The sequence below is a fragment of the Glossina fuscipes genome, unplaced genomic scaffold (assembly GCF_014805625.2).
Source record: "Glossina fuscipes isolate IAEA_lab_2018 unplaced genomic scaffold, Yale_Gfus_2 1, whole genome shotgun sequence".
NCBI classification, from domain to species: Eukaryota; Metazoa; Arthropoda; class Insecta; order Diptera; family Glossinidae; genus Glossina; species Glossina fuscipes.
In genome coordinates, this window is record NW_023998415.1 from 16782563 (window position 1) to 16795328 (window position 12766).

The window sequence follows — 12766 nt, forward strand, 5'->3', positions numbered from 1 at the left end:
TTTAATCAACATTTTATTTTTTTTTTAGTTTTCATGTTCACTTGTATAGGAATAAAAGGACCAGTACTTTTGCGCCTAAAAATAAAACATGATATCTATAGTGTAGAGTAAAAGAACATTTGTTTTAAATAAGAAAATGCAGAATTATTTAAAAAATGAATGAAATTTTATAATTACATTAAAGCAAAAAGTCAAAAGATTAAACTTGAGCAAGGCCCTGAACCAAAGAGGGCTATTCAAAATCCAAGAATTTAATGAAAATTACAAATTTCTAATCATATAAAAATGATTATTCGACGTTGAAAGATCTTATGATGCAGGGGATCGAGAATTTGAATCAAAAAGTTGAAAAAATTCATTGCATTTTTTATCATTTCTCGCATAAAACACTAAAAACGATGCTACATTTGCCATAGAAAGATTCATTATTTTCCATGAGAACCTTTATGTTGCAAGTATATATGAATATATACGAGTACATCTATATGCAAAGCAATTTTGCTTAGAAAATTTTAAAAATTATATATCGCTGCCAAATAGAAAGTGAATTCGCATAGAAATGATTGTGCTGGGGAAAAGGTTTCAAAAACTTTCACATTTGTTCGAGTTATGCCGAAGAATATCAAAAAAGTGTAAGGTAAAGGATTCTTGAAGGTACTTAAAGCTTTTTTAGGTGCCTTTTCAATCTACTTTTAATGTGATTCTTTTTCATGCCAAAATGCAACAATGTGCCAAATTTCATCAAAGAGAACTTGCAAGTTACATATATGTATCTTAAATCGTTTGCAAAAACTTAATACATCTTCATTAGAAGTCTTTTAAAAAACAATTGACTACAAATTTTTTTGAGTACATAATTAATTTTTGAGAAAAATGACTTTTTCGTTCCCTTAACATAAACTATAATTTAAATATACATACACATATACATATATATATATATATATATATATATGCATATATATGCATTTATATATAAATATATGCAAATATATATAAATTATCATACTATAAATCAACCGACACTACCTCATTAGAATAATTTTAAAAAAATGTTCCCCTTTACCTCCATTTGTTTTAATCCTATAGTATATTAATCGATGCGGCTAATCAAAGGAAATTATAATATAATATAATTATTATTATAATTATGGAAAGAGAAATTTCCAATAATTAGTAGAATGAAATAAAAAAATTATTATTATTGTCGCATATTTAAATAATTATATTTTACAATCGAATTTTGCTTATATCGTAGTTCTTCTTAGCGAAATTGTTTTTAAAATTCTTTGTCTCTATGATTGAAAATTTTATAAAATTATGTCAAAATTTAGTAAAATTATTAATAAAAATAAAATACTACAAATCGATTGTTTATAAATTTGCTATTATTATTATTATTTTATTATTTATTAATAATGAAATTTCTTTTATATTTTAGGTAAGAGATAATGTTTACCTTCAAATTGAAGGAATAAAAATAAATGAATAAATAAGTTAAAACATTTTAATGGGACACGGCCAACCAGTTCCCTTAATATAGTCACTCATATTACGCTCCGTTGTTAAACTAAGTCATTATATGGAGATGGTCCGTTTGTCCTATCATCAAATTCCATCAAAATATCTCAAAAATTGTGAACTATAGATTAAATATAAGTAAACAAGACGGACAGACAAGTTTAGATCGAATCAGAAAGTGATTCCGGATCGATAGCTATAACAAAATTTCAATATACCGCAAGTGGTGCACGATATAAGACGTATATGAAAGAATAATCGGTTTACGTCTATTAATAGCGGAAAGCCTTAAAGTATCTTATGGTTTTTTTTCTTTATCTTTGATAAAAGGTACCAAGTGTTTTATTGCATTATGTTGAACAGTTGATTGCATCAAAGATATATATTGCCGCAAAAATGTTCGATTAATAATACAATTCAAATTCCGTGGAAATAAATAAATTTCTCGTCTGTTTTACTTACAGGTAACCTTTTCTCAAAGGCTTACTTTCAGGAAGTATTTCTTAATTATCCTCATATATTTGATGCGTCTGATTGGACGAAGATAACATTATAGATGATACCGAAGATGAGGCAATTTTTGAAAGTAATGAAAACAATAGTTCAGACGAAAGTAATACGAACGGTGACATTAACGAGACGTGAGATAGTACTTGTACCGAGAATGAAGATGAACTGAATATTGCTAGTACGTGTTACGTTAACAATAAATAAAAATTTTAATCTTGAGATGCACCCACCTTCTATTACACCGATTCCGAGTCAGTATTTGTATCATTTTTTAAATCGATATAAACTTGCCTGTCCGTATGTCCATCTCGTTTTCTTGTGTTCAGCTGACAGGCTGAAGTTGTTGAAATAAGTTGATGAATGATTTGGTATACCGACGCTATGGAAAATAATTCGGTGTTATATCAAAGTCGTTATTCTGTACTGCCTCGTATCGAAAGTGTTGACAAGTACCGTGTTGGATAAGGAACAGTTCAGCCTTTGGCTTATGAGTTTTAATTAACATTCACACATTTTATGAGGAAACGTATAACGCTATGCTCAATAATTTAAAAAAAAAAAGAAGGAATTATTAATATAGCTAACACACATAACGGATCAATTCAACTAAACCTTATATCAATGAGGGCGGAGATTTTGCCGAGCGTTACTGACACATAAAACTACCTCAGAAATTCCTTACAGCGTATAGATTATCGATTATCGTTTATAGTGAAATCTATCTAGACATGCCGGTCGTTCGTCTCTTTATTAAAATGGAAAGTGTGACGTCAAGGAGAAAAACCTTGGTTTCGTATTTTTCCTTATCACTCATTCAAGTGTAAGTTCATGACTGTGGTAATAGCTACCAAAATCAATGATAATTCGTCCTACTTTCCTAAATTATCGCTTAAAAATGTTAAGCACTTCAGCTGAAACTCCGAAGTTAACAAAAATTGTACAAAAAATTATTCGAAATAGATATTTTATATATATATATATATATATGACACGCTACACGTGGACGATATAACGAGAGCATGGATCGTCTTGCAACCGTATATCGCACAGAAGAAGCTAGCAGTGCATATTTCAATATTCTGTCCAAGTAAAGTAGGGCTACTTTGCTATGGTTTATGTGAGCAGGCAGACAGACAGACACGTATAAGTAAAACTATCCTACTACTCAAGCTTCCCTGGATGGACCACGCACATGCACTACGTAAAATTAAGTCTCACTCGAAACTTTGAGGCAAACATTTTCATTTGATTGAAATATATTCGCAAAGAATATTTAATTCGGTTCGGAACGTTGCGGCAAATCCTTCAGTTTCAGCTGATGAAACAGCTGTACTGATCATTACTATTGCGTAGGAAATGTAACAATCTCGACTTTTGATTGACTGAACATGTTAAAGCCATGTTTGCAATCTTTGGCTTTCTCAATCTCTCTCTTTCTCTTAACATGTTTTCCTCTCCTCTCTCGCTTAAATGAGAGTATAAACGCAATTAATAGCTGTTGCTAACAACTTTTATTTAGCAGGTTTATGTGCTTTAAATAATAAGTTATAAAGCCCAAGTTTTTTTTCTGATCGCAGTCTCGGCACGGGTTGCAATAGAACCAGTTGTTAAAACGGGTAAATTACCGAAGTACAATTTTGAATATAATAAAAAACGAAATACATACATGCAGACTGCTTATTTTAAATGTATGTATAAACGTAAATGTATATCTATAGAGAATTTTGAAACAATACCGACGAGCATAATATAAATACAAAAATTATTTACAAATCAACAAATAACCAAAAAAAAAAACAAAAAAATAATAAAGAAGAAGGAAAAGTAATAAAGACGAATTTTTTATTTGTTAATATTAAGAGTACAAGTAACAACAACAACAACAAAAATCCAAATTGTTGTGTAAAAGATCTTTGGCTGCCCTTGTAATCAACGGCCCGATACAAATAATAGTAAAAAGCAGTGAATAAATGCAGTGCAAGATCTATAGTTACTAAAGAAACAAAACAAATGAATAATAAAAATAGGTAGAATAACAAAAAAAAAGAAAAAGAGGAAGAGGAAGAAAAAATGTAAGAAATTGAGTAAACTTTTATTTTATAAAAACTTAAAATAAAGCACAATAACTAACTAAATAAATAAAAAAGACGAAGAAGAAGAAGAAGAAGAAAATATAAAATAAGCAACAAATTATAATGTGAACCAGATTCACCTTAAGCGAAAGGTGTCTAACCTTTTAATTTTTCCGCGGTGCATTTTAAAAAGTCGACTATCACCGGGCGACTAAACATATTCTTGACTAACATTAGTCGATTATCATACATAATAACGTTACATACATTGTGCATAGTTTAAGCTTTAATCATAGTATTATTGATTATTTGTCTTCCCGTGATACCAAGCTCTAGCGCTAGCTTTGGATCAGAATGGAAGGTTTAGATAGTTGGCTATTAGCTCCCTCCCGAGCGAATTTTCAATACGCTAAAATCAATCGCTGTCATAATTGAGTTCCACTTTTTGGATCGTTTTATAAGTCAGGAATGGCGAACGGCAATGATGATGGCCGCTACATTTTGATTTGATTATGAAATTTTTCTTTCACTTATGCGAAATAGAAAAAAGAAATTTCCTCCTGGATAAATAAGGAGGACAAAAAAAAAAAAAACAATAAAAAACAAAACTGACTAAGAACAAAAAGATTCGACCATTAAGTTACAAAAAAAATCTGGCTACCTCTGCGCAAGAGATAACCATAAACTCTGATCAATCTGAAAACACTGATCCTAAACCCAGAGATAATTCATTTCTCCCTTATTGTTATTTTCAGAATTCGAACCTACGAAGCAATAAGAGCGATTTGATAAAAAGTTATTTAATTAATTTAAATTTGCTATCGAAAGAGATCAGTGAAAAAAATACAAGGTATTGCTGAATCTATAGCCATAACAGTCGTATTTATATGCTTAACGGAATGGGTGCATACTGCTCAGGAGTTAATTCTTTTCAAGCTTTTAAGTGTGATTTAAGTGAAGGGGTTGGAGTTTGGAATTCAAGTCCAACTACTTTGAATAGCATACTTCAAGTAACAAAATACCCCTTCGAAAATATCAATTGAGAAATTTTAATCTGGAATCTTTCACGATACTCTTAAGAGCAATGAGAAATTTTGCCTAAATCCAATATTCATTCAAACGAAGCAAGACTGAATATTTATTTATGTACAACGTGCGATTTCATCAAATTACGAAAAAACGAGAGAGAGAGAGGAGCATCTTTCAGCAGAACAATACTATAGCTTATCTGATTAAGCCGATCACGGGAAAGTTCCAACCACGGAAATAAGCGCCTTTATCCCTTTCGCTAAGGGAAGAAGAAGATTTATGTAATCGGTAAAATAGAATGGCGTCTTAGTAGGCTAAGCTGATCAGGGACAAATTTCAACCACGGAAATAAGCGCTTTTATCCCGTTCGCTAAGGGAAGAAGAAGATTTACGTAATCGGTCAAATAGAATGGCGTCTTAGTAGGCTAAACTGATCAGGAAAAAATTTCAACCGCGGAAATAAACGGGTTTTATCCCGTTCGCTAAGGGAAGAAGAAGATTTACGGAATCGGTGAAATAAAATGACGTTTTAGTAGACTAAGCCGATCAGGGAAAAGTTTCAACCACGGAAATAAGCGGTTTTATCCCGTTCGCTAAGGGAAGAAGAAGATTTACGGAATCGGTGAAATAAAATGACGTTTTAATTAAATTTCAAAATTGACGAAAAGAGCAAAATGCCAGTTTGCTTCAAGCACAAGCTTCTCCTCCGCCCCCCAACCTTATGCACACACACACACACACACACACACACACACACACACACACACACACACACACATACACACACACACGTAACGGTGAAGATTTAGACATAATGTCGGAATAATAGAATATCAATTGTATTAGAGATATAGAGAAAAAAAATTGAAAAAAAAATAAAAAAATAAAAAAAAACACAAAAAAAAAAGCGTAAATTAAAAACCAAAACGAGTTATTTATTTTTAGATACACATGTAGACCTACATACTCGGCCCGATATATTAGCTTTAGGCTAATGTTTCTCTTGACTTTCATCGTTGTATTAATTGCAACAACACCGAAATTGCCGTCAACAACATTATCGACAACAACGGCACCATCACGCCAAAGAATTCACTTAATTCGTGTATACACATGCATATTAGACTTATGTATTTAATATCAATCCGTTAAATGTAACATACGCGTATGCGGCGACAACAATAACAATAACATTATATTTTAATTTTACATCCAAAGAGAGATTTGATTTAGTTTTGTTAGTATGAACTAAATATTGAAATTGAAAACTGAGCGAAGAGCGTCAATTTTGACATACATACAAACGATAAAATACAATATCAATACAATAAGAGACAATCAAAACAACCAGCTTAAATGTTACATTGTCTCGTAGTTTATATTTCATTGACTTTAGACTCTAGATAGACCGCACTAAATGGGAAACTATATATGGGAGAGAGTGTCAGTTACCCAAGCATACAAACAAACACACACATATAGATACACACACACACAAACACACACACACACACACACATACACATATAGGCAGATTTACCGATTGTGGGCATGGTTGATCTGGCGCCATTCACGATTGATTTATTTAATTCTAATTTCGGAAATCATATTTCAAAAATTTAATTCGCCTTAAAATAAGAAAAAAAAAAACACTTTATTTTATACTACTATGTCTTATGCTAATGCAAATGAAATACAACAAGTAAGAAACTTATATTTGGTCGTGATCGAATCTTTTATACCCATCGCCGATGTCCTAAAATCGCGTAAAATTTGCGTCCTCTATAATACGAAATGGGAGTGGAATTGAGTTTTTCCATGTTCAAAATAAAAGTTTTTGTCGCATAGGCGGATGGGCGTTGTAGGCGTGAACTTGGAAAAGTTCAAGTCATTTTTAAATCCTTTTGGAAACTTGTAGCCGACATCTTGAGTTTCGCTAATGGAAGCATGTTTACCACAAATACCACGCTATTGCGCGCAGCCGGACAAATGGACAGATGAACAAGCGGACATGTTTAGGCGCATATCAAATTTAAAATTGCCCAAGAATTTATATATTTCATGGAATTTTTGAAGCTTGTTGCTGTGCATTATAATTGGTATTGAAACAAAAAATTAAATTTCGCTACACTATACAATTGGGTAATGGAAGTGGTTAATTTTTCCTATTTTTATGCGTAAATACTACAGCATCGCCCATAGAATATGCTTTCAAATTTCAATTTTTTATTCCTTTTGAAAAACAGAGATATTCTCGATGTAGGTGATGCCTGTGGGTTGCTGTCCTTCGACTGATTGACCATTTTCAATACCAAGCTGCGTGCCAGAACTTTCTACGTTTCTGTCACATTTCAAAATTAATAGTGCGGCTAACAGATATTACACAGACGGACAGACGGACGTTATTACTGATCAAGAAGATATATAAATATGTATACTTTGTAGGGTCTTCGAAGCTTCCTTCTAACAAGATTCCTTCCTTAGGACAAAATAAATATTCCCCCTATTCTTCAGTTAAGGGGGTACTCGTACGGTTTGGCATCTCTGTAAGAAGGAGTTTCTGTGTTTCTTTTTTTGTGATCAATAATTTCCGGATCTAATTGACATTTAGGTATCTGCTCTAATAAAAACCTAAAAATTATTTTTAGAAAAGTAGCGTTTCTCAAATAATGCCCGCCATACAATTCAATCATTTCAATTGTTTACCGAGTTACGGTGCTTTAGTTCTATTCAAAACAATGGAAAAAAATTCAAATTTGCATTTTCATAGAAACATAATACCGGAAAGTGTTAAGTGAATTTTCTCCGTTAAAAAAAAAAAAAAATAGTAATTTGTCAATGATTTTTTGATCATAAACGCGCTCATATGGAAATCGGATAAAGCTGGATGCGGTGGGCGTGCAAAAGAGTTGATTACATCAGAGATTATTAAAAAAAAAAAAAAAAAAAAAAAAAAAAACATCCGAAAATTATTCTCAATACTTGAGAAATGATATCCGAAAGATATCGGAAGACAATAATATATAAACAGAGTTGCCCGCCTCTGAACGGGTATCATCGTCACATACACAGTTGGACAAAAAATTACCGATATTTTTAGGACTAATTATTACTTTATGAATCATCTTTTCTAGACCTTGTACCCAGGTTTAGCTACTTGCGTATTTTGAGTATCTTGACAAATCGCGTCAAACTGTTTATCTTAAAGGAAACTATGTTAGTGAATGGATATGAATGAATGAAGAAAAAGTAGCTTAGTTCTAAGAATTATTCACCCATGCATTGTAATGTAATCGTTTAGGTTAGCTAACCTTTCTAACCGATCATAAGGGATTTCATGTGAAATTGTATAATGACGATTGGTATTAATATATATACCGTCATGATAATGTATACAAAATATAATGAAATGTATAATGAAAAGAAGAAGAAAACGTATTTTGCAAAATTTGCAATTAATTTGTATTACATAAGCTATAGATACTGACAATAGCAAATATTTAATTGACAAATGAAACAACAACGAATTGATGATTGAGCGAAATAAAAGTGAAAATATTTGTAATATAACTATGGTATTAATGCACTTTTAGTTTTGCTTAAATTCGTATCCTTCGTATCCGATTTAAGATGAACACAAGGATATAGTTAGGTAAGGAAGATAGATAGATATATGTGTTTACAAAATAATAATAATAAAAAAAAAAAGCTCCAAGTGTCCTATAATAAGCTCTCTCTCTCTCTAATATGCTCTCTAAATTTTGTTAAGATCATTTTCTTATGATAACCGATTTTTCAAAAACAATTTTTTTTTTTTTTTTTTTTTTGATTTATCAATCGAGTCAAATATGATTTCTTTTTTAATTTTGAAACATTTCAGTATTAATGTTCATATCATGAAGAGAAAAGCACATAAAACATATATATATATATATATATATATATATATATATATGTGTGTGTGTGTGTTTTAAATATTTGAATAGTATGTTGTAGTGGTCACTGAGCGTCACCTGAAAGGCAGAAATATTTTGTATATATATATATGGAGAAGGGGACTTTTTATCATCTCTCCCGTTTTTATTATAAAACAAGTTTTTTTTCTTTATTTTTTTTATTATTTTTATTATTATTATTATGATTACCAAGAAAACGAAATGACACAACAAATGTATTTCAAGTTATGTTCTTCCTTATGTACGGTACCTATATATAAATAAAATATGATGTCAAGATAAATGAATAAATAAAAGTTGAAAGGCAATCTCTTCGATACCATAATTTTCTTCATGTCACAATATATAGTTTACGATGATTTGATAGAATATTCTTAACCCTGTTCTTTTTTTTTTTTTTTTACATTAACAATTTACTTGGAGTGCCATCCAGCTTTTCTTTCTTGAATATATAATGATAACAAGCAATCATATTGAGATTGATTTAAATCTGGGAAGTAAGACACAAGTCATTATTTTTTTTTTGTATTTTTTGTTTTTGTTTTAATTTTTAATGATTAAACTTGTTTTTTTTTTTTTAATTCATTTTTTTATGAAATTGAAGGTAAATATGAGTTAAACACGGTAGCGAGTGAATATTATAAACAAGGTGTGGAAAATTATGAAGCTACTCGGAGTAATTGCATTTAATACACGTAAAGCAGAAGTTCTCAATTCGTATTCTTATAAGCTCAACGAAAATTTATTGCATACAGGTTGACATGAAAAGCATCGTACAAAAAATAGACTCAATGGGGCAATAAGTTGACTTCTATTTTAGGATGCCCTTGTTACACTACGTGCATTATATAAATATGACCCTTTTTTCCGCTTCCATCATCGAAAGAAACGGGAATGAGATGTGGCAAAGGAAACCTCAGTGTGCGCATAAAGTACACACGTTCTTGATCAATATCATATTCGAAATCAATTAAAGTTTGTCCGTCTGTTGTCAATATTCTCCTGGTCAAGTTCAAATTTCGCATTAAGATTGAAAGTTCTTGCATCCAGATTGATACTGAAATTGAGGCAAATCGAGCAAAGGACATGGCCACAGTACGGCTTAACCTGAGGCCATTTCTGTTTTCAAAAATAAAAAGAATTTGCTTTTATCAACGATAGAAAAATTTGCATTTATATTCTATGAATAATGCTACAGTAATCGCCCACGCCTACTAATTCATTCTTCTCTTAGAAGTAAAAGAGGAGTTTCAAAGACCATACAAAAATCCTAAATATTACTGAGCAATATCAAGCGGTAATGGTTTGTGTAAAAGACTGAAGGTCGCGGCCGCACATCATTATCTTATTTTGTATATATATATATATAAATATTTTTTTTTTTATTAAGTACAGAAAAAAAGAAAAAATGTCATTTTAAATTTCTTGTCATTTGTAAACTCTCGTACAACTGCTATTGTGTACGATGATATTTCATGAGCAAAATATATGATAACATATTTAGACTTTCATCGATACACACTCGCGTAGCATATTAAAATAGTCGAAATTCGCTACACAAAAATCAAGTAAATAACTTGGAGTACCTCGCAAAATGAATGATGTAAGAAGTCCAAATTGTACCCGTTCGGGAAGATTAGGTGAAGATAATGTCATAATACCTAGGAATGGGGCAGAAAATCGGGATAAATTCATTTCGCAAACATTATAAGACTTATGTGAAGACTATGGTATCACTTGCCAGCCAAACATCGGACTGCGTACCTTTAATTTGCAATTGCGCGCATGAAGCCAACAAATATACGCGGCATTCCTCCCTTATCGCGAGGGCTGGAATTTGAATTATAATTGATTCAAAGTTCTTAAGCTCATCTGCAGCTGCTCAAGTATATAAACAAGTAAGACTTGTAGATCAGATCTGTAAGATCAGAAAGCGCAATAGAAATAATCGAACAACCTGACGAACAATAACAGTTCGAACAGTTCGTCGTAATCTTTGTAAGTGTTGTCACTTAGGGAAAAAATAGTAAAAATGATCCTTGGGCGTGCGATTTCTTGAAACGGAGTCTCGGACTGGCCGGCGAAATCGCGCGATTTAAAGCTAATTAGATCTTTTTTCTTTGGAATCACATTGGAGACAAGATAGGCGACAAAGCCAATGTTGGATCAGGTGTTGATGGAATACAGCAGCGTATTATGCGTAAAAGTGATGACACAAGTTTATCAGAAGAAGAAGAACTAAGATGGAGATTTGTTTCTCTTCTTTTTTTTTTATTTATGTTAAGTTAAATTTTGAAAAATCATGCAAATCCGTCAATACATTCATCTACAGTTGATAAAGATCTCGGTACATATGTATGTATATTGATGGTGTAATCGAATATTTGCCTATGAGTTTTATTTTTGTAGATATTACGCAACATAGTTTTGTACATTAACGGTTACGGGTGGGTATGGTAACATATTTTCTACAATTTCCAATTCCGGAGTCCCAAGCTAGCATCATCATGGTATCGTGGAATACATAATAATTTTTATCCCTTTCTCTAATACTTACATAGGAAATGTTTGCAATTAACCAGCAAAAGAAATCGCGGAACTCATTACTTAAATGTTTCATATCTTTTTTTTTTTTTTTTTCTCAGTAACAAATAAAGCCAATTATAGTAACAAACAAAATCATTTAAAAAAGTGTTGCAATAGTAACCCAAAAAAAAAAAAAAAAAAAAAGAAAGAAAAAAATAAACTCAAAACTAGCAGGTGAGATGACAGGTACGGAGTAATGCTTTGTTTTTTTTCGGTAAATTTTATCTAAACGGCACATGTCTGCAATTACACACTGATTTCATTGTACACACAATATATTAATAAAGCAAACATTTTCACTTTCATTTTGATACCAATGCTATGGACAAATAAGATGTTGTTAATGTTGACATTTTGAATATGAATCATCACCATCATCATCATCATCATCATCATCATCATCATCATCCTGCCGTTGTCGTCGACTTTGCGTTATCATTGTTATAAAAACATTGACAATTCAACAAAGTTGTGGAGTTTGTTTAGTAATACGATTATATATATATATATATATATATATATATATATATATTACAGATTTTAGTATAGTTTGGCTAATAAACGGGTTTAACGGTTTTTAAGATTTTATGAATGTTTCTATATTAGCGAATTACATACAAATATTATTTTTACAACCCATCTCAATAGCAAAACGTGACGAGATGAGTTAATAATTTGTGAATTTTTTTTTTTTTTTTTTTTCCTGAAAAACAAACGAAACCGCACTCCTTACCTAAACGAAATGGTTGATGCTTGAAATATTTAAAGATATTTTAATAAATTAATGAGTTTTAAACAGAACAATAATAAAGCGTTAATGAAAGTTTTAAAAATTCCGTCGACAAAAGAAAAAACAATAAAGTTATGCAAATAAATAATGAACGGAAATTTTACAGATTGCATTTTAACGTTAAAAGTCGACGCAAATTTAGATTTAAACTAAGATTAGCTTATTTTATGAAACACATTCGTATAATAAACAAAAAATTCCCTTCAAAAATCATTCATTCATTATATTACACTTTTTTTCAAGTTGAAAGATACATTTTTCGAAAAATCATTTCAAATCATCATGATAAATGCAATTTTAAT

General features: G+C 30.9%; 1 protein-coding gene across 3 annotated transcripts in view; it reads left to right on the forward strand.

Moving 5' to 3' along the window:
- The first annotated feature begins 3621 nt into the window (after positions 1 to 3621).
- Positions 3622 to 12766, forward strand: part of LOC119644905 (bestrophin-2) — a 31240-nt gene continuing 22095 nt past the window's right edge. The window contains exon 1 of one of the 3 annotated variants that reach the window (XM_038044626.1): positions 3622 to 3719. The gene's annotated coding sequence lies outside the window, so the exon portion shown is untranslated. The remainder of the gene's footprint in view (positions 3720 to 12766) is intronic. The other 2 variants (XM_038044624.1, XM_038044623.1) reach the window with 2 other exon arrangements.